The sequence below is a fragment of the Terrapene carolina genome, unplaced genomic scaffold (assembly GCF_002925995.2).
Source record: "Terrapene carolina triunguis isolate 2854851 unplaced genomic scaffold, T_m_triunguis-2.0 Scaffold132, whole genome shotgun sequence".
NCBI lineage: Eukaryota > Metazoa > Chordata > Testudines > Emydidae > Terrapene > Terrapene triunguis.
This window is the reverse complement of record NW_020664483.1, coordinates 8,005,257-8,028,029: the sequence shown is the minus strand read 5'-3', so window position 1 is coordinate 8,028,029 and position 22,773 is coordinate 8,005,257. Positions and strand designations below refer to the sequence as shown.

Genomic DNA, 22,773 nt, shown 5'->3' with positions numbered 1-22,773 from the left:
TCTCACATAGGTCAGTGCCTAGCTCCCCTTGTGATCCATGGCTGGGAAACCTTGCCTGGAATTCTTCCTTGCAAGAAAGGCAGTGCCTGCCTAACTCCATACAAAACAGCTGAGGGGAGGAGAAGGCCTCCCGTATAACCTTTAGCCCAGTGATTAGGGCTCTCACCTGGGGTATGGGAGACCCCTGTTCCACTGCTCCCTCTGTGGGGTGAACAAGAGATGCCCCAACCAATGGACTACAGAGGCATTCTCAATCTCTCTCAGGCCCAAGGCATATTTCATTATTTATCCAAAATGGAATGGCTTCGACAGGAGAGACTGAGCCACGTCAGAATGTCCCACCTTGCAGGGGTTCAGCCATTCCCTATTCAAATCCCTCCCTCTAATCAGGCAGAGGGGGAAGTGAACCAGGGTATTTCACATCCTAGGTGAGTGAGCTAACCGCTAGGCTAAAGGTTATAAGGGAGGCGGAAAACCGGTTTTTAGGTGCCTAAGTCTCTTTAGACTGGCATGCTCAAGGTCACCAGCAGTAGAGCCGGCAATAGAAGCCTGAGTCCCAGTACAATGCTCTGTCCACTAGGCCACACTGCCTCCCTTAGTCCCACTGGCTTCAAGAAGACCACTCACTTCACTACAGTCAGGCTCAGTTTTTGTCAGGGATATTTTTAGTAAAAATCATGGACGGGTCATGGGCAATAAACAAAAATTCACCTGACCTGTCTGGGATTTTTACTAAAAATATCCCGACAAACTGGGGAGGCAGGAGGGTCCAGCACCCACAGCAGCTGGGGGCTCTGAGGTCCCCTCGCCTCCTGCAGCAGCTGGGAGCTCTGGAGTCACCCTGCCGCCTACCGCAGCTGAAACACTGCTGGGTTCCCCGCTGTGAGTGAAATGCTACAGGGTTCCCCGCTGCGGCTGGGCTGCTGTGGGGGGGCTCCACCGCGACTGGGCAGCTGCAGGGAACCCAGTCGTCCATGGCGAGTGGGAGTTCTGGGGTCCCCCTGCTGCCTGGAGGCGAGGAGCTGCTTGGGCAGAAATGTCATGGAGGTTTCTGGAAGTCACAGATTCTGGCCCCGGCCACTCCCCCACTTCTTCGTTGCTATTGACAACACCATCATCCTCCCTGTTACTCAAACCTGCCACTTCCCAGCTTGAATTCATCTCTCTAACTCCTTCCTCTCCCTACATACAAGCAGTGTCCAAATCTTGTAGCTTCTTCCTCTTTAGTATCTAAGATCAGTCCTCATCTTTCTATCTCTGCTGCTAAAATGCTTGCTCTGGTCCTCATCTCCCATTTTGATTACGGTAACCTTCATCTCTGACCTGACGACAGCCATCTTGCCCACCCCCAATCCATATTACTGTCCGCCACTAGGGTGACCAGACAGCAAATGTGAAAAATCGGGATGGAGGTGGGGGTAATAGGGTCATATAGAAGACAAAGCCCCTATTATCGGGACAGTCCCAATAAAATCAGGACATCTGGTCACCCTAACTGCTGCTGACAAGTCTGAGGAGTAAATTATGTATCCCAGATTTCAAATATGTATTTGCATCAGTCTTATTTTGCCATGGCCAGTTACCACTTTGATCACTCTTCTCTTATGCAATGCCTCCTCTTCTTTTTCTTGTGTCCCTTCTCCCTACCCTCTCTCTGTCTTTAAGGGACTTTCCTCTGAGATCACCTAGAAGAGTGTGGGCGCTACCTGAGATAAATTAATGAAACATATAATAGCAGTAAGTTACAGACTAACACTTTGAAACCCCCCTGGCAGCCAGTGAGGATTACAAAGCACTATTATGGTATGCTCTCTGCCTGACACACTACTTAACAACTGGGATGCTGCATTGTGTGCTAGTTTTCATTTCAGAATGGTCTCAATGCACAGCATGGTGCAGAATGCATTACAATATTCTACTCTGGAGGAGACCTAAGGCAGGGATATTTGCAGCCAGGGCCACATCCTAGAGAAAAAGGACAGTCACGTTTCACCATGCGTCAAAAGTGCTCTTAGCCACAGCTAGTTATCCAAAAGCAGACCAACATCTCATGAAACTGCTAAATTACAAAACCTGTGCTGCACATGGCAGATGCCATCACTTTACCTGGTTTATCAATTCTATTGGTTGCTTCCTCCAGCCTACCACCATTCCCTTTCTCTTCTCTATATCTAGCCTTCATTCAGTTCACAGTCTCAGACAACCTCTGGATCATTTGTTCAACTTTAGCTACCAAGATCAAAGCAACAAAGCTGCAGAGCTGGGCATGTTATCACAGTCCACGTCTCCTCATTAAGCCTCATACTTCTGCACAGTGGATATGATGAAATAAATCCCTGTGGTTACCCACATAAGGGAACCCTTCAGCAGAAGAGCAGCTAGCCAATACTACCCAGTGGGCCCTCTCACGCCCAAAAAACCCCTTCATCCAGTCCTTCTAGGGGGGGGTCTCAGGTATGTCAACTAAACCATGTGGTCAGTATTATGAAAGGCAACCCAGCAGATATAAAAGCAGCAGAATGGACACTTTATATTCATCCATAATAGATACTACTAGATAATACTTAGTCCTGCCACGAGTGTAGGGGACTGGACTAGATGAACTCTAGAGGTCCCTTCCAGTTCTACGATTCTATGATTATGAGGAGGAGATCGCTGACTAATGCAACCAGTGCCTGGTCCATATCTAAGTCTAAAATCTGACTGATTGGTGTCAAGGCAATTCAGAAACCACTGGAGTTTTCCTGCCACGAACTTCTCAAGGATTTTTTCCAATAACAAGTAGAAACTCCCCAGAATTAAGTCAATAGCTGGCAAGACTATCAGTGTCAAGCTGTATGAAGCAATCATTTCTTAAGATCTTTGTTTTATAGGAATCTCCAAAGAGGTGTAGGTGTTAATATTTGTTACAGATACTCTTAACTCTTAGGGATGAACTCCACATATGGAGATTATTAGCATGCATTAAAGTACTTTCCCAACGCAATGCTTATTGAACTGGGACACATCACAATATTAGTAACCTTAGTTAAGAAACAGGAATCAACACATTTCTATAAACAGCAATGTGATGTACAGAACGCAAGGTTTTCAACTTAATCTGGCTATAAATAATAAAATATTTCATGTTGTAGGACCTACAATACCTACAATGATACCGCTTACTGCAGATAATGGGATTAGTGTATTGGGGAGACACCCAAAGCATGACCAATGAAATGGAAATCACGGTCACATCCCTGACAGGTTTATCATTCTGAGCTGCTATTTGTATTGCTCCTAGATTTCCAGATGCCAAGGCCAGAAGGGACTGATGTGATCATCTAGTCTGACCTCTTATATAACACAGGCCATAGAACTTCACCAAAATAATTCCTAGAACTAAACAGCATCAATCTGACTTATGAGTGAGGGTGATGGTGTTCAGATCTCTATTACATTTGGTGTAGGTTCAAACCCAAATTAAGACTAGGGTTGAGTTTTGGACTTAAGGGTACTAAAATCTTGTGAGATTTCTGCCATTTTAGCTCAAAACCTGGTGAAAATGACTTGTAGGATTTTGGCTATAACCAACCTGGGAAATAGGCCTTTTTCAATTTAGGATCTGACCTGGAATGGAGGCAGAGTTGGATCTGAGGAATTTGGATCTACACTCCTGTAAAATACACAGGGGTTCCAAAAAGAATTTCCAATTTTGGCCCATCTCTAATCATATCTTATGATATTCGTGGAAGTCTTACTCTTGCAGATATAAATCAAAAGGACACCTAGCATAATTACTTGTTCTCCTTGAAACTGTCTCTCTAATATCATATTTTGTCCAGTGAGCCAGGTATCTGAAAAATCATGCAAACTATAATTTTTGCAGGGCAGGTTTAAAGTTTCTGTGTGTGATTTCTATGACTTTTATCCATCTAGGTCAATTATGGAGATCCTGAATTCTCATTTTGACATACATCTCTGAATGATTCAAGATGTAACATAGATCATCAATAGTATTCTCAGATCTGCTCCATGGGTTCTTGCTTCATAAGCCTTTAAAAAAGGACTTCTGTTAATTCATCCTTCCTCTAGGAACTCTAGTATCTAATATGGGTAAATAAAATAGATTGACCTGTACTTTATTCATTTTTGGTAATAAAAGGTTGCTTATTAATGGCTTTTATTTATCAAGAATTTCTAAACTTCATTGGGATTTACCCAGAAAACTTCAATTGCTTGTCTAGATCCACAGCTTCATCTGCTCTCAAGCCACGGAGGGATCCCAAACTAACTACATGACACAGGACATGTGGTGATCTGGATTCTGTTGTGAAATTTCTTGCAACACTTAGAATACATAGCCCTTCAGTAATGCAACTCATATTCTTCAGCTGACTCTTCTTCAGCTGTTTATTCTTGTGCCATGTGAATAACAGAGCTGGAGTCGACGTAGCTTAGGTTGACTTACCCCGGTGTCTTCACTGTGCTGCGTTGACGGGAGACGCTCTCCGGTCGACTTCCCTTACTCTTCTGGGGAGCTGGAGTATCGGAGTCGACCGGAGAGTGCTTTGCCGTCGATTTAGCGGGTCTTCACTAGACTCGCTAAATCAACACCCGCTGCATCGATTGCAACAGCGTCGATCTCCCACGGCCATACACCAGGTTCATGCCAGCACAGGAATTATGAGCGCATGATTTCTAGCCTAGAGCTCAATCCCTTGGACCCAACTGCCTCTCAGCTGGAAAATAAAAGTCTTCAGGGTTCTTGGTTAAAACCACTGTTTGAAAAGGGTCATGGAGCAGGGAGAGGTCTGAGCAGCACTGCCTGGGAACACAGGAGTGAAAGCTAACATGAGTCATTCAGCTTAAAGCAAGGAAAAAGCATTAAGGAAAGAAAATAGATGCTGTGATTTATATAGTTTATAATTTTTATGTTACGTATGCCCAAAATTAGTTTTAAACTTACTAAAATGTAACACATGCTAGGAGGCCTAAAAAAAGCCGACTAGGGTCAGACAGAATTACCAAGCATAGAAGCAGAAACTGTGGTTTCAAACTTATTCTGACCAACCTCTCTAGACCTCTGCATACTTCCAGCATGATCTAATGAACTTCTGCTTCCACCAAGAACAAAAATAACATGATCACATGAAAACCCCCAGCACAAGTTACCAGGAGGACTGTAGTTCACATGGAGTGTATTGGGTAAAGAAAAAAAGATGAATTCCCACCCTGCTGAATAAGACCAGATACACAGCAGTCAGAGTTATCTTGTTACTGAGTTTAGAATACTGATTTCCTGTCAGTTCTCAGTACTTGAAATCCAATTTATCCCCCCGCTTTTGCTGGTGAAACTGTTTTTCATTTCAGGTAGCGTGAAGGAAATGGCTGGGGTAATTTGTTATAGGAATCAGATCATCGCATAATAAAATACTTTAGTTCTCAGAAGCACAACATAGTTAAGAAAATCTCGGCATTGGTCTAAACACATGGTAACAAATCGGCAGCTGCATACATAGACACATATGGTCATTGTTAGGGCCCTACCAAATTCACGGACATGAAAAACACATCACAGACTGTGAAATCTGGTCTCCCCCTGTGAAATCTGGTCTTTTGTGTGCTTTTACCGTATACTATACAAATTTCACAGGGGTGACCAGGGTTTCTCAAATTGGTGGTCCTGATACAAAAGGGAGTTGCGGAGGGGTCACAAAAGTTATTTTAGGGGGTCATGGTATTGCCACCTTACTTTGGTGCTGCCTTCAGAGCTGGGGGGCTGGAAAGCGAGGGCTGTTGGCCAAGCGCCCAGCTCTGAAGGCAGTGCCCCACCAGCAGCAGCGCAGAAGTAAGGGTGGCAATACCATACCATGCCATCCTTATTTATAATTTTAAATGGGATTTTTCCTCCAGCTTCTTTGAACTCATTTTAAAGAGCATAGAAAAAAATTCACTTCCCGGCAGAAGCCAAGCGTGGAGAATGCAAGCCTTAAAGGCAAATGTTTTGAAAACTTGTGTCTAAAACTGTTTTGTATCCATAACAGTTGTAGGCTCTAGCAAGCATCCCGCATAATATTTAATTCTATCCGAATGTTCCCATCTGCCTTTTGGTTGACTGATGAATGAAGCAATTAAATTAATTTCTTCCACGCATTGTGTGGGATAAACGGCATTCATTTTGAATGCAGGTGATATAGCAGTGACTATATTGATTATTAATAGAAGTGTGATTGCACCAGCAGTTGGGTATAGTAAACAAGTGGTGACTTCTGAGTGTTTTAAGTTCACGTTTCCATTTTCACAAGCCACTAGGAACGACTGTTTGTTTCCTCAACACCAGGGAGCTGTTAAAGCTGTGGATCAGGAAAACCATATGTCTGTAACAGAACTATTGTGCCTGAAACCACTTTATATTTGCCCCCACGCTTCTCTGAGCCCGCTAATGCTCCGCATACTTGTTTTCATGCCTGCAAATGTTTCACCTACGTGCCCAAAGACAATTCTGAGTAGCAGATTTGGGGCTTTTATGCCTGCATCAAACAACAAAGACGCACTGTGTCCGCAACCTCAATTTAGCTTCCAAAATGGTGCATGCAGGACTCCCAGATTAAGGGGACAGAGAGCAAACGTGCTGCTGCTCTGCTGCTTTTCATTTTCAGACCTTACTTAATTAGAGAGCCGTTCGAGAGGGATACGGAATTAAAGGCTGAGTCGTAAGAAGCAGATGGAGGCTCAGTAGCAGCGAGAGTGAAATTGAGGAGCAGAGCTTAGGGATCAAGTGATCTATAGGCAGCAATTTTTTTTTCTTTTCTATTTTGGAACAGCAAGAGTTTCTTACTAAGGGCCCTGCTATTCCTGCCACCAAGCAGAAGCCTGTTGGCATGGCAAGGAAGTGTCATCTCCATGGCATTGTTCTCTTCCCCGGTCTCCTTCTTGACCCTGCTTAGAACCGTCTGTGGAGCTCAACCAACTTGGGGCTCAATCATAGAATCATAGAATATCAGGGTTGGAAGGGACCTCAGGAGGTCATCTAGTCCAACCCCCTGCTCAAAGCAGGACCAATTCCCAACTAAATCATCCCAGCCAGGGCTTTGTCAAGCCGGGCCTTAAAAACCTCCAAAGAAGGAGACTCCACCACCTCCCTAGGTAACACATTCCAGTGCTTCACCACCCTCCTAGTGAAAAAGTTTTTCCTAATATCCAACCTAGACCTCCCCCACTGCAACTTGAGACCATTGCTCCTTGTTCTGTCATCTGCCACCACTGAGAACAGCCGAGCTCCATCCTCTTTGGAACCCCCCCCCTCAGGTAGTTGAAAACAGCTATCAAATCCCCCCTCATTCTTCTCTTCTGGAGACTAAACAATCCCAGTTCCCTCAGCCTCTCCTCATAAGTCATGTGCTCCAGCCCCCTAATCATTTTTGTTGCCCTCCGCTGGACTCTTTCCAATTTTTCCACATCCTTCTTGTAGTGTGGGGCCCAAAACTGGACACAGTACTCCAGATGAGGCCTCACCCGAGCATCGTATCCCACAACCCTGCAGGATTTATGTGCTCACTCAAGGCCTATTCAGTCAGCATTCATTTATGCATTTCCTCCCTCTGTGATGTGGAACCTGAGAAGAGTCCTGGGGCACTAGCTGGACAACATAGCTCCAGCAGCAGCCAGGTTATCAAGGCGCTGGGGTGGGAAAACTGAGACTGGCAGCAGTGGGGAGGCAGAGGACCTGCTCAGATGACCCTTGTGCCTCTGCAGAGCTCAAAGAGCTCACTGGGGGGAGGGGAAAACACAGGGCCCCATGGAAAGGATGCAAAGAATTCACGAGGGCAAAACTCTCCTCCTTGGGACATGGCACTGAACTAGGGAATGACTTTAGCCCTTACACTCATGTTCATAAGTACTGTACATGGTCCCTGATCAAGAGCAGTTCCTAGCTGTCTATGTGCAGAGATAATTAGACCCAGGTGAAACGCAGTGCTGGTGAAATGAAGAGTATCTTTTTGTAGTAAGTGCAAACTAGCACAAAAGCAAATGGGCCCCACGTGTTAACATCTGGACTTCACAAGCTACACACGGGCAATATAGATAAGGATGAAAAGAAACCATTCAGGCCACTAGAGAATCATCTCCGAAGAACCTGGTACATGGAGTAATTAGGGGAGACGTAAAGGCTCTAAGAATGATGGTGCAGAGACAACTCGGCTATGTATTAGACTATGTACGTGACCGATGGTGCGGGCACTTCTTTTAATTGACTAGGGAACAGCACAATTCTCCCGCTGATGACTGCTGCCATCCAAAGCTCAGCGGATGCCCACCACCGCCCTTCCAAATCACACTCAACGTCCTAGGAAATGAGCAGTCCCAAGGCACTCCGATTCAACAGCAGCTGCAGCAAGGGTGGCAGGGGAGAGAGCAGGGCTTGTCAACCCTAGTGCTCCCACCAGGCCAACCTCCAGCTGCCTGGGAACATGGCTCCTGGTAGCGTACCTTTCCCATCGCTGACAGCATCAGTTGAGCGCACGTGCTGCTGCGCAAGCCACAACCTCTGCTCTGCTATTGTTAGCGTGCTAGCTTGAACAAAGCTAGCACAAGGCTCTCTTCCTTTTGGGTAGTTTTGGTAGCCTGTGTTATACGGGAGGTCAGACTACATATGATCTAGTGGTCCCTTCTGGCCTTAAATGCTATGACTATGAGCTGGGATGGAGACTTGCTCCCAGCTGCTGGGTAGACATACCCTGGCGGGGCCAAAACACAGCAGTAGGGGCTGCTATATGAGTATTCACATCTTTGGAGCATCCTCCAGCACTGTCTATGATGCCTCTCAAGTATATGTCAGTTGCCACCTGCTCAATATCCCATCCAGACAGATTAATACTGAACTCGTAATCTGAAGCTGGAGGCTGCTTGGAAATGGCCAGAGACTTAGTTTTATCCAGGTTAATAACGGACCAATGTGCGCTGCTTCTTGCCTGATCAGATTGCTTTATGCTAGTGTAACCCCAATTAAATGAATAGATTTGTGAAGCTAATCGGGCCCTTAAATAAGGCTCTTAGATTGCAGTTCTTTGGTGAAGGGACTTTGCCTGTTATTTGTTCAGCAAACTGCCTCCTACTTCAAGGGCTAATTAATAAATAAATGTGACTGGTGAAATGCATTAGCCTATCAACAGACACCTAGATCCAAGATGATAGATACATTAGCAATTCATATTTTTTATGGCATGTTATTACAGCAACCGGAGTATTGTGTGGAGATTCAGGAACCTCAGCTCACAACCGGCTGTATTTGCACTTTTCAAATCTCTTGTATGTCCTTCAATTGGATGGATTACATTGAAATGTCTGGGGATTTTTTCATAGTCACTTTGTTTTCTATTTCTCTAACGTTTCCCTCAGTTAATTCTCATGCAAAATCCCTCTCTGGGCCTTTTAAGCTGTATATCTGGAACTACAGTACTCTTGTTTTCTGATTACTATTTTGTGTACTTGCAGTTTAACTGTTTGCTTTTGTAGCTAGAATGCTTTCTTAAGCTGTCGGTGATTTTTTTTTATGACTATAAATATGTGACCTATGTATCTCATGATACAAATAAACAGAGAGAATTTGAAGTGGTTTGCAAGGGGAAAAAAATCCCACCTCCCTGAATAGGCATGATGACGTTGGGCCCGATTTTGCTTTTTACACCATCGTGAAACTGAAGTAAGTTCACTGAAGCTACCTATGGCCACAGTCTTCTCTATTTCACTGGAAGAAATCCAGATAAACTCCACTGACATCTGCCTCTCTATTGCCACATTCTGCGCTCTGTTTCCCTGGTGACGATCCTGGGTAAGCAGCTCTTCTGACATCGCTCAACAGAAGCTGCAATATAAGCTCTGATTTAGTTCTTTCATAAAGTGCCATGCACTTTATGGCACTGCATTAAAGAATAACAAAGTGATTACTCCATTGCCTTCTAATGATGGCTATTTATTCCCTTCCATGGAGCTTCCAGTATGCCCTCCGAATAGACAGCTGACTATCAGACAGCAGAACCCTTCTAAAGGGTATCATTACTTTAACTAGCTGCTCAAAAGTGCTTAAAAGTCCCTTGGAAACCCTTTCTCAGAATTAAATCTTGAGATTATGACGGAGCCAATGTATTCCAGAAATGTTTCAAGTCCCTTGCCTGCTACAGCTCTCTGCAATCTGAAAGCTGAACGGCCTTACTGCAGCTAAGGTGAATGTCTCTTGAGTGCAGTGGGATCTATAGGGTCAGTTATACAGTCTCTGTTGCCTAAAAGCACTGCTGTTCTGTAGGGGGAGTGGTTTGGTTATTTCTGGAGGGGAAGAGATATGGAGCAAGACAGTAAAGCTTGGAATACTCTTCTCTGGAGGCCGGAAATTACAAGACATAATAGGCGATACAAAGCAGCAGTAGTAATAATAATACCTCGCTCTTATATAATGCCTTTTCAACTTTAAATCTCAAAGCACTTTACAAAGGAATCACCGTCATTATCCTATAAAACTGTAAAATGCTCTGATGGCAGCCAGCCACTCTTGTGGATCCCTTGCAATTCTAAACAGGTATCGGAACACAATTAAACAGTGCTTTTCAGTTTTTGAACTTTAACTTCATAATGCATCATTTTAGCATGGCCTGTCCGAATCGCCGTGTGGCATGTACACAAGCCCCCATCAGTACCACTGAATATCCCCTCTGAGCGTAGCAAATGGCTGACTTCTGGTGGTGTCTGGCCACTTCCTTCCACCGTGTCATTCTGATCTACGCTATACGCTCCCCAGCAACCAAAACCCTCAGGCACCCTCTACAGCAACAAGAGCTCTCATGACATAAAAAAACCCAAACCACGGCAGCAAGCTTCAGAGCCTGGGTCTAGAGACTTGGGCTCATAATGGTGCTAAAAACAGCAGTGTAAATGTTCTGCTCAGGCTGGAGCCTGGGCTCTGAAATCCACTCTCCTTGCCAGGTTTCAGAGCCCGAATTCCAGCCCAAATGGGAACGTGTACACTGCTATTTTTAGCAGCATAGCACAAGCACAAGTCTGTAGACTTGGGCTCTGAGACTGCCACAGGTTGTCTGTTTGTTTGTTTTGCAGTGTAGACGTAGCTGAAGATTTTGCACCTCAGAGTGCTGTCCCATTGGTGGGGGGGCACACAGCAAGCACAGTACATAATTTTTATACCTATTATTGTTGGAGAATTGCATGGGATTTTAGTGCTTGGCTATTGTTGACTTGAATGGTAATCACGCTGATCAAACCCTATACAGCTCTTTGACATTTTCCCTGCTTAGCGGCAAGATGGGCCCTGATGTGTCATTACACTTACACGCATCACGAAGGAGACTCTGCAGCACAGAGTTTCTTTGAAAAGTCTGGTCTGCAAATTACCGAGCAGCCATTCTGTTAATATCTTGTTAAAAATGAGTGTTTTTAGACTTGAAACCAGCCTCTCTATGACTAAAGATCAAAGTGTCATTGAAACCCTTTTCAAGTAGTTACAGATCTGTAATCCTTTGCAACGAAGGAGGGAGTTCTGAAAGGTTTCTTAACTAGCTAGCCTGGATTTTCACTCCACGTCACTGGAGTTTCTATACTGAATCTCACAGGAGGTTTCTATTGATCTGTGGCACTTTAATGGGCAAGCCACAGTTTTCTCTCACAGCAGCCAAATGAGACATTCTATTCAGAGTCTGAACTTGTACTGATCAACGTGATCTCTGAGACCCTGATATTAACCATCCAAATGTGCATGTGAGGATTACAGGTATAGCCAAATGCTCAAATCAGCTAGAAAGAACAGGGTAATGCACTTCTTTTACGTGGCAATACCAATCATGTTTACAGATGGAATTGCTACAGAGCATTATTCAGTACTGTGATTCTAGCAGTGCTCCTTGACATATCTCTCAGCTTAGTGGCACACGGTAGAATTGCCACATTGATTAACAACTCCCTGTGTCCTTTCGAACCACTGCTCTCTTCTGCCTCTCGGTGTTATCTTCTATCGTAAATTCTGTAGAGCCAAAAGATTATTTTAAACATCATAAACAAGGGAAACTTTTTGATAAAGTAACCTATCTTTTCCCCATCCCTCCACCTACCTATGAGCATTGCACTTAGCAGACAAGTCTTGGTGCGCTTTGTTTAAAAAGATTCTTTGTCACATAGCTGTTTACTAAAGAAGGTTTCTATTAAAGTAAATATTATTTTTTACTGAACAGTTGCATATGTTAATTGGAGATATAATTAAATGTCAGACCAGCTCTCTCCAGGACGGTGTGCACTAGTCTGGAATACTTTTAATTTTTTTTTCAAATAAGCTTTTTATTAACTTTTCTCTATCAAATGGCATAAAAACAAGAATAACTAAGAATAATTTTGCCCACTATGAAAACAAAACTACCTCTGGGACAAGACTCAACAACTGTTCAGCACTGCAGGGCAACACTACACAAAAAATTAGAGCGGAAACATTATAGATTTTGGGTACAATTTTCAAACACGCCTAAGTGACTTAGGAGCCTAAACTCCATTTTCAAAAGAGATGTAGGCACTTAGGAACCTAAGTCCCATTGACTTTCAATAAGACTTAGGCTCAGGAGCCAAGATTTTTAAAGGTATTTAGGCATTGCTGCACTAGGCATTGCAACACTGAATTGATTTAGAAGCTTCAATCTCATTTTCAAAGTGATTTAGGAACTTCAGTATCTAAATCCCATTGACTGTCAATAAGAGTTTGGCTCCTAAGTGTCTCAATCACTTTTGAAAATGAGATATAAGCCCCTAAATCAGTTAGGCATTGCAACTCCGAGAGCAGCAATAAATAAATGTCTACATAGCTTTAAAAATCTGGGCCCTAAGCCAGATCCTCACAGGTATTTAGACTCCTAAGTTCTCTTTGGACTCCTAACTTCCATAGAAATCAGTGGAAGTTCGGAGCTTAAAGTGAAGCTAGGAGCCTAAATACTTCCAAGACTCTGGGCCTAAGTGCCTACATCACTTTTGAAAATAGCATTTAGGTTCCTAAGTCACATAGGAACTTTTGAAAATTTCACCTTTTTGTAGTATGGAATTTTACAATTTTGTATGCAACATAATTGGAAAAACTGTATAGTATCTAGAGCGCCAGACAGGTGCTGATAACCCGATATAAATAAATTAAATAAAATAGCCACTATGCCACGTAGTAGTACAGAATCTTCACCAGTTGAAAGTACAGGGAGATTTTAATTTTTTGAATTGGTCAGGATGTAATTACCCAAACTGGAATTTGGCCAAGACACAATTATCTCATGTGTTTAGTTGTTTGCCTGGCTTTCCTAGAGTCTGGCTGAGTTTGGATGCAAACTACCCAAGAAGCAATCCAAGAAAATAGGAAAACTAACATCTGGCTTTTCAGGTGAGGGGCATGTCTGCCTTTTGTTTCTGTGGTTTGCAACCCAAGAATCTTCTTGGAGGATGTGCTTGGATCATTGTTTCTGAAGCAGTAATGGCGACAGTGATTTTTTTTCTACTCTGTAGATTGTTGTATATGTTTTTGTTACCTTCAGGCTGAATTACTGTAATGCAACCTGCTAGGGACTTGAAGACCATTCGGTTCCATCAGCTAGTACAGCATGTGGCTCTTCGCTAACTACTGGTGTTTCACATATGGAGTGTTTTCCCCAAGTGCTCTACAGACTGCACTGCCTTCATTAATTCATGTTGCAATGCAAAGCGTTCATTTTGACCTATAAAGCCTTTTTTAGTTTAGGTCTTAGGTATTTTAAAGACTGCCATGGCTTTCCCCATAGATGAAATCCACTCGTGCACTCAATATGGTTATCCCCATGTTGGTTGCTGTCGGGGCTGGAGGGCTGGGTTTTGCTGGGGGGCCTGTGACAATGGAATTCACTACTGCTTTTAGCCTGTTTACTCCTGGGGGAATTCTATGCCACTGCGTGTGTGCATAATTAATGAGCTACACATATTTTTATTTTTTGCGCAGAAAAAAGCTTCTGCCGAAATGTTGCTGCACCTTTTGCCCACCAGAGGGTTCTGTGATGCAAGAACAGCAGCAGCTCTCGGCAGAAAATAACTTCTGCAGTTCTGTCGTTTGCCCACCAGAGGGCGATGTTGTGATAGACCACAGCAGCCATGCTCAGCCAGCTGGGAAAGAGAAAGAGCCTGCCTTTTTCGCAGCAGGCCAGGTCGGGAGACAGACAGCGTGGGGTGCTGGGGGAGGTCAGACAGGGGCTCATAAGGGATAGTTGGGGAGGACAGACTGGGGCGGGGGCTGAATGGGAGTGGAGGTACAGGGCCACACGGTGATGGGGGAGGGGATGCAGAGCTACATAGGGACTGAGGGTGGCTGAGTGGGGGCACAGAGACACATGGGGACAGGGGTACAGAATCACATAGGGACGGGGAGGGGGTGCAGGCCACATGGGGATGGAGGGAGTGGGTGTCTGGGTGGGGGTGGAGGGACACATGGACAGGGGGTGCAAAGACATATGGGGGTGCAGGAACACATGGGGACAGGGGCAGATGTGCCTGACTGAATGGGAGAGGCTAAGGGTCAGCCAGGGTCTGCGTGGGGGAAGCTCCTTAACAATCCCTCCCAGCCCCCCTCCAAAAAACCCGTTCCATACTTTTTCCACCCATACCCAACAACCCTCCAAGTTCACACCCAGGCTCCTTCCCTCTCCCTCAGGTTCTCTGTTATCCAAACTCCCCCAAGCCTTTGCATTGCTTCAGAGGGGTGCGGGAAATATGGTTCTGTATTGTAGTTTAAATGAATTATTATTCAGAATTCTGTATGAATATGCCTAGTAAGGAATCTATTTGTCAAAAAACATTTCCTGAATCTTTTTTGTTGTCTGTATTGTTACAGACATACTTGCTGACAGGTATTTTTAAATAAATGACCAAAAATAATTGAAGCTGGTGTGATTATATTGTGTTATTTTGACAAATAAAATATGCAGAATTTGAAAATATTGTGTGCAGAATTTTTAATTTTTTATTGCAGAATTTTTAATGTTTTGGCGCAGAACTCCCCCAGGAGTATCTGTTACAGCCAAAGCTTGCTGGCTTTCTGAGCGCACTGCAAGGCTTATTTACTCAGGCTGTTTCTAAACAGATTGGGTTTTGGTCTCCTTTCTCTGCAGTGGGATTGGGGGTCTTAGTTAAGGTAATTTTTTGCTATGATATGATAGATCCTGATCAATGCAAGGAGTGGGCTGAATTTTAGACCTTTACAGAGACCCATTAATGTCACTAGGATGTTGCTTAGACATATGGGCCTGCCAGTATGGGCCTCGTTGTGGGATTCAGGCTTTAGACTGTGGTGTTGATACACACTAGATATAAATCAGGTAGTAAAACAAATATAGGGTACCACATTTACTTACGTTCCTTGAAACGAACTGAGGGTTGGGTTTTCAAAAGCACTCAGCGTTGGCCTAACTCTGCTCCCTCTGAAGAGAGTGGGAGGCAGAGTAATTGTCCCTGGATTCCCCCTCTTCCCCCACCAAAAGTAAAACTTCCCTATTTTGCCCTCTGCACCTCTCAGTGGTGCAGCGTTTGTGATGTTCTGAGTTTGAGTTTAGCAAACAGATAAGGCTCAGACTCCATTCACAACCTCATGTAATGGAACCTCCCTTCCCCCTACCGCACCATTCAGGTTCTTGGAACCTTCAATGCTCCCATCCTCCCATCTCTACACCCGAGAGAGGCTTGAAACCAAGCAGGAGTTAGTACAGCTAGAGGCTGAGGTACAGTATCATCTGGGTGTTTAAAATACAAGCCTGTCCTCCCCCAGGCAGGTTTGTTTACAAACAAACTCCTGTGGCGAAAGAGGCCTTCCCACAGTGGATGGAAAATGCTCCCATCCCAGTCACAGTGATTGTACCCCTATTCCACGGCCATTAGAGCACTGCAGGAATGCTGTCCCCTCATTGTGTGTCTTTGTTTTCTTCCTTCTTTCCTGTTGTTTTTTTTAAATCTCGAGCTGGGGACACCACCTTGGGGCCACAGTCCCTTTAAATTCTTCAGTGTCATTCCCAATTGCGCAGTCTGGCTGGGCAGTCAGACCATGGCCTTGGGGAAAGGAAGATCTGGAATAACCCATTAGGCATTCTGCAGATGGGAAATTCCCCTACTTCGAATTAGGAACAGCCATCACAGCTGCCTGTGGAACTTCTGAAGCTCAGCAGTACAGCGGGACTTTATCCTCATCTAGTCACCTGTACTTGGGTACCGCTGAAGAGCAGATGAGCAACCCCATAAGGGCCTGATCCAGCACCCACGGAAGTGGATAGAAATCTTGTCATTGACCCTAAGTATGCACTTGGTATGATGTTTCCCCATTCAGACTCCTAGTTCCATTTTGAGAGGATTTTAGTCTAGATCCAATATATGTATGTCCCTCCATCATATACATCCACAGTTGACATTACACAGCATATTCTATGCAAGTGATGGGCTGCATACATGTAAAAAATGTCCGCTAAAATAATCTTGCCTGAGAGAGCCATAAGACTTTTCTTCTCTACTTAGAGTCCAACTCTGACGTCAATTACATGTGCTTTACGCTGGGGTCATGCTACCAAGCTGAATGGAGTCTCTCCTGATTTACATCACCATAAAGGAGATAAAAATCAGGCCTCTAGACTTTGCATTCTTTCTGGAAAAAAAGTCTCTGAATATTTTAGTTGGGTGCAGTACATGGATAAAAGGGATAATGCATAATGGCATTCTACCTTCTGCTTTTGTCAGGTAAGCTATGCAATTCTAGATTGATGTAAAGAACAAATGTAAATTATACTGAGCATTTAAAATGGTTTTAAAAAATAGCATGACAATCCATTCCCTTCTAAAAGATTTCATAAAGCCGATTCAGGACTAAAAAAAAAAAAGCATTATTTAGCATGAAAGGACTATGGTAATTTCATTACATTAACCTAAATTCTTCAGGTTCAGTGTTGTTAGCTTTTGAAAGGGAATTATTCTTTTTGAAACAAATCCCACCAGAATTCTTCAACCCTGATGGATTTGGAAGATAAGAAGAGTGAGCTACAGTACTCTCAATGCCCTGGAAGGAGGAGGAGTACCTTACCATACATGGATATCACCCATGAATTGTAGCACGTATTAGTATCAGTTGTATTATTTATGTCACCGTAGTGCTTACAGGTCCCTGCTGAGGGGTAAGGGCTGCTCCTCTGGAAAATAGTCCCTGGCAAAAATGTTCAAATACTGGCAATGATGCAGTTTTTGGGCCCAGAGACTTCATTGAAGTTGGATCTGCTTCCTCCAGACTGCACTAGGTTGAAATTTGGACCACTTAGGCTATGTCTACACTAGGACCTGGAGGTGTGATTCCCAGCTCAGGCGGATGTGGTTGTGCTAGCTCTCATTAAGCCAGAGTGCTAAAAACAGCAGCGTTGTCGCAGTAGAACAGGCAGCAGCAAGCAACGGTACAAGCTAGCCATGCCGAGTGCGAATCTGCATGAACCCCCTCGGTATGTATTGGGGTGGCTAGCCCATGCTGCTGCTCGCCACCGCCTGTGCTACCCCAGCTACATTTTCTATGCTAGATCCATGAGCACGTAGCAGGGACTCAAACTCTCAGCGCATAGTGAAGACAAACCCTTGGCATAAACCCTCAGCACAGTCAGTATATAATCAAGCCAGGAATAAGCATGGACACTCCACCGACTTGAGGTGAGTTGCCAAGTGCTTACATTAGATCTGGATTTGGCACCCCTGTCTCTGAAGGTGACTGAATCCACTCACCTGGCCACTGCTGCTGCAGAACCAGTATTTGTGTGATGCTACACTCTGCAGTAGCGGCTCATCCATAGGCTCTGACTTTTATTTCCCCCTGGGGGTGCTCCACCCCCACTGTGGCCTGAGGCCCTGCCCATTCTTCCGAGGCTCCATCCTCACCCCACCTCTTCCTGATCCCTCCTCCAAGGCCCCTGGCCGCCCGCTTCTCTCCACTCTCCCCCATGTGCTTCCCTCAGCTGCCAAACAGCTGATTAGCTACGCCTCCGAACAGCTGATCTATGGTGACTCTGAACAGCTGATCAGGGCGCCGCCAAACACAGCTGGTAAGTGCTGAGCACCCACTATTTTTTCCCCGTGGGTGTTTGAGCCCCGCAGCACAGACAGAGTCGGCACCTATGGGCCCACCAGTCACTTACAGGAAGAGGTGCCCCGGCAAGCACCAGTTTAGTACAACTTAGTGATGCCACAATGGTGAGTGGATTAAAAATCAACAGGGATCTATAATAACATGTAAAATGTGCAAGTTATGCACAGGGCATGTTTACATAATGTGTTCCCTTGTCTTCCTGTCCCTTCAGTTCTTCCAAACGTCATCTCACCCACCTGTTTTGCCTGGTCTTTGTTTGTAAGTTCTTTGAAGTAAGGACTCTTTTACTGTATGTTTATACAGTGTCCAATATGATGGGGTCCTGATTCTGATTGGGGGCTATTACCATACAAAACTATTAATGACTAATTAACACATATTTGATACTAATCATTAATAACAATTCCTAGTTTAAAGGTAGAGAATGCTGGAATGACAGAGGGAGAACGGACAGGGAGGAATATGAACAGGATCAAAGAGTCCCTGCATGTGCAGAGAAGGAAAGGGAGAATCTTTAACTCAGCTGTACTTTGATTGACAGCAGCTTGCTAATTGTTCAGTGATTCAGACAGAGGGCACGGAAGTCTATCTAGATTTTCTCTCTGCATGCAAGTCAGATCCCTAAATAATTCACATTCGTTTGCAAGTTATTCTCGCAGAAGGTGTTGAATTGTAACTGTTTAAGGGCAAGTGACAGCTTGTATTTTATTTTCTGAACAGACAAAAATTAGAACAGACAAGGTAGACCTAAATATATCAGGATAACCCCAACATGAGCAGGCTAAATATTATCCCTTCAGGATATTATCTGAAGCAGATGTATGTCTGGAGTTGAAGTGCTGCGCATATTTTGCTTAAAATTTTTGTCAGGGCTTGATGCCCATATTATCCAGGAAAGTTCAAAAGCTGAAAAACATGTTTTTTCCCGAGCAGATCTTATAGCTTCTAGTAGAGATTAAAGTTGCAAATTCAGAGCGAGATAGCAGTAGAGCGGACAATCACACCCCACACATCCAGTAGTTTGGAGATTTAGATTTAAGGGATCTCTAATTCCCCTGTGCCATTATCCATGCTGATGGGCAAAGAAGCATAAAATGAGGTGGAAGCCCCAAAAGGAGCAGAAAGGGGAGAAACAGCGGTAAGGCATGACTCCCCCACTCATCCCTGGGACCTGTGGAGGCCCTCTATGCTAAATCTGTGTATGGTCAGTGCTCAGCGGCTCATGAGGGTGGAGGAATAAGAGAGTGTGTCAGGGGAAGGGGTAGAGAGGAGGAGCAGCTGCTTTGTATGGCATACTCCCCTCTCTGACTGGCAGAATTTTGGTTACAATACAGAGGTGAAGCTACTGCTGTTCCAAGACATTTTACTGCCTTTTGCTCCATGCTGTGTCCACTCACCCATGGAAGGGGAGAAGAGTTTAGGCACAGCAGGCTGGCCAAGGGCAGCATGGATGCCAAGGGAGAGAGAATGGCTGCTAGACATTAGTACAGAGGAAATCCTCCATCTCATTGGGACTTTCTTTCTCTACAGATCCATGAGGTTTAGAAGCCACCACCCCTGCTTCTTCCATGGTCATCCAGATACTAGGAGGAACATGTAATACAGATCCTCAGCTGAGGCCTGATCCAAAGCCTATTGAAGTCAATGAAAATCTTTCCAGTGGTTTCAATGGATTCTGGATTCGGTTCCTGGCGTAAATCTGTCATATTCTCATTGAAGTAGGACAGGTTTACTCCAGCTGATTAGGTGGCCTGATGTGAGGTGAACCCTCTGGAGTTTCTCCAACTCTTCTGTCCCCTTTGTCCGAGATATACCACAGGAGGGTACAATGTGGTCCCTAGGAATTTCCTTTGCTTTCTGTCTGACTCTAATTTCTATTCTTGACTATTTGTAACTTTAAGCACGTTAAATTTTGTTCTGATCAACCCCTCCCCTGCTTCTGCGCCCTCCTTTTTTTCAGATGCCAAGGATGTCTGTTTGAAGAGGGATTTATTTTGCTAGACCTCTGTTACTGTTATCACACTTGACATCTCCCAAGGGCATTAAAGGGCTCTTTTAAGTTCATGCAACTTTAGAATGTATTCTGTGATGACAATTCTGACCACAATTTATCTGGAGACAAGTTGAATGAATACTAAAAAAAACACAACCTGCCATGATCACGTTATTTTGGGAATTTTAAAATGTTGGTTGGTTGGTTGGTTAACAGCTCTATTTAAAATACATCCAGATTGCACAGTTTTATTTAGGATACCAGAGAGTTATCTTTTTCTTCGGGAAGAGCTCAAGTGATGATAGGGAAGTATCAGCTATAAGATGAGTGTAGCTGTAAATTTAAAAAAAAAACCCTTTTTTAAACTATGACATGTAAAACTTCATCTTGGCTGACCCATCCATGAACATGAACTTAGAAATGTAGAAAAAAGGCATGCAGTATTAGAAGTAATAATTATGACTGAATAATTAAATTATTTTACTACTTTTACAATAGCGATAGGATTATTCTGAATTAGTTACATAAATTGTTCCTAAAATTTCCTATAACTCTTATGTTATTTAAAATTTCTTACACATCAATTAGTTTGAAATAATAAGACTTTAGGCTATCCATTAATTGCAGCACTGTAGACATGACCTGTATTTAACGTTTTGCAATGAAAATTAAGCTGAAGTAACAAAGAATCTTGGCTAACAGAAAAGGTTTCTTCAGCTTTCAAATAACAAAGAAAAGTTAATGGGAGCAATGAATACACAAGAGACTCTTTGTCATTTTACCATTTCTGCTGTTACATGCTAAGACAGATTGCTGCAGCTATAAACTCTTATCTATAGATGTTTAACAGATATTGTTTATTTTCCATGTATTCTTTCCAGAATATACAGTAAAACTACTTTCAGCCAAAAGTCCAATGCTGAAAGAAATATATTATTAATGTAAAGGGAGGCCAGCTTCATAAATAAGTCCAAGGACTTATTTGTTTGAGAAACATCACTTAGAAGATCCTGCAATAGATTACTCCTGGGAGAATTCTGTGCCACTGCATGTGCGCAGAATTCATGTCCCCTGCAGATTTCTTTGCTTCCCTGCAGAAAAATGACTTTCTGACAGGGAAGCAAAGGGAAGCTTCAAGAGCAGTCACACATCACTCCCTAGCAGCACAGATACATTGTTTCAGGCACCCGGAGCAGCCTGTGGAGAGGAAAATCACTGTGGGGCTGGGAACACCCCAGCCAGTGGCTTCTACCCTCAGCCGGGATCAGTTGCTAGTCCTGGCTGGGCTGGAGGCAGGAGAGGACGGGACTTCCTTTTCCCCTGCAAGGAGTGGCTGGGGCGGTGGAAGACCCATCCCCAGAAATATCCCCCAGCTGCAGGAAGCTAGGCATCCTTCCCTGCTTCTTGCCCCCATCACTCCTCAGCTGTGGGGAGATGGGTCACTGTATGGGGAGCTGCTCCCCCCATCCACCCAACCCCCGTGAATCCCAACCTCCCATACCCAGACACCCCTGCCAAGCCTCACCCAGTACATCCAGAACCCCCCCGAGCCCTCCATACTCAAACCCTACCCCACTGCACCTCAACACCTGCCCCCAGATCCCCTGCCTCTGGACCCCCACTCTTGCACCCAGACCATCCCCTACTGAGCTCCCTGCACTCAAACCCCCACTCTGACAAGCCCCACACCCCTGCACCACCCTGAGCCCCCACATCCAGACCCCCACACCACTGACTCCCAATTAGCTGCACCCAGACCCCCACCCCAGCAAGCCCCACTTTCCTAGCATCCAGACACCCCCGCTGAGACCCCCACACCCAGACCCCTCCGCTGAGCCCCAACCACCTTCACCTGGAAGCCCCTGCAGAGTCCCATTGCCCCTGCACCTGGACCCCCCACTTCCAAGATCCCCCCATACCTAGACCCTTCACTGAGCTGCCTGCACCCATATTGTCCCACACAGAATCCTCTCACCCCACCCCTGGATCCCCCCACACTGAGTCTCTCCACACTTGGATCCCGCCTGGTTGAGCCTGCCTGCCCCACATCTGGTGTACCTGGCACAGAGGGGCAGGGCCCCAGGGTGCTTCTGGGTCTTGTGCTGTGTCGGTCGGGTGCAGCCTCACTGCTGAGTCCGTGTCCCGGGGTGGGGTGGGGCTGCCGGGTATTCTCCCACCTTTGTGCAGCCAGTGGCCTATGCTCCCCACTCCCATGCTGGAGCCTCTGCATTTATTTATTGACAAATGAAACTCGCAGAATTTTGCAGAATTTTAAAATATTGTGTGCAGAATTTTTAATTTTTTGGTACAGAATTTTTATTTTTTTGGCGCAGAATGCCCTCAGGAATAATAGATATGTAAGGTAAATGTGGATAGGGGATCTTTAAATAGTTCAGTCAGTGTTCTTGCTTTTCTGTTAGCTAACAGAGATGGGTTTCTTGGAGAGACACATTGTCTACACACATGGGGAATTCACAGTTCTTAATTTTTATCTGCCTGCTGTTGTGGCTCAATGAGAAGCTTTTAAACTGCCTTGATCTCTTTGAAAAAGAGGCCTTAAGACAGCTTAAGTTCTCCTTCCTAGCCAGCCTTCTGCTTTGTTCATGTACTGAAGCCACATTCTAGCATCTGTGACATCACAACTGGT

General features: G+C 44.6%; 1 protein-coding gene across 2 annotated transcripts in view; it reads right to left on the bottom strand.

The window, feature by feature from the left end:
• PLCB1 (phospholipase C beta 1) overlaps positions 1 to 22,773 on the bottom strand; it is a 637,760-nt gene that overhangs the window by 3,978 nt on the left and 611,009 nt on the right. The window lies entirely within an intron of this gene.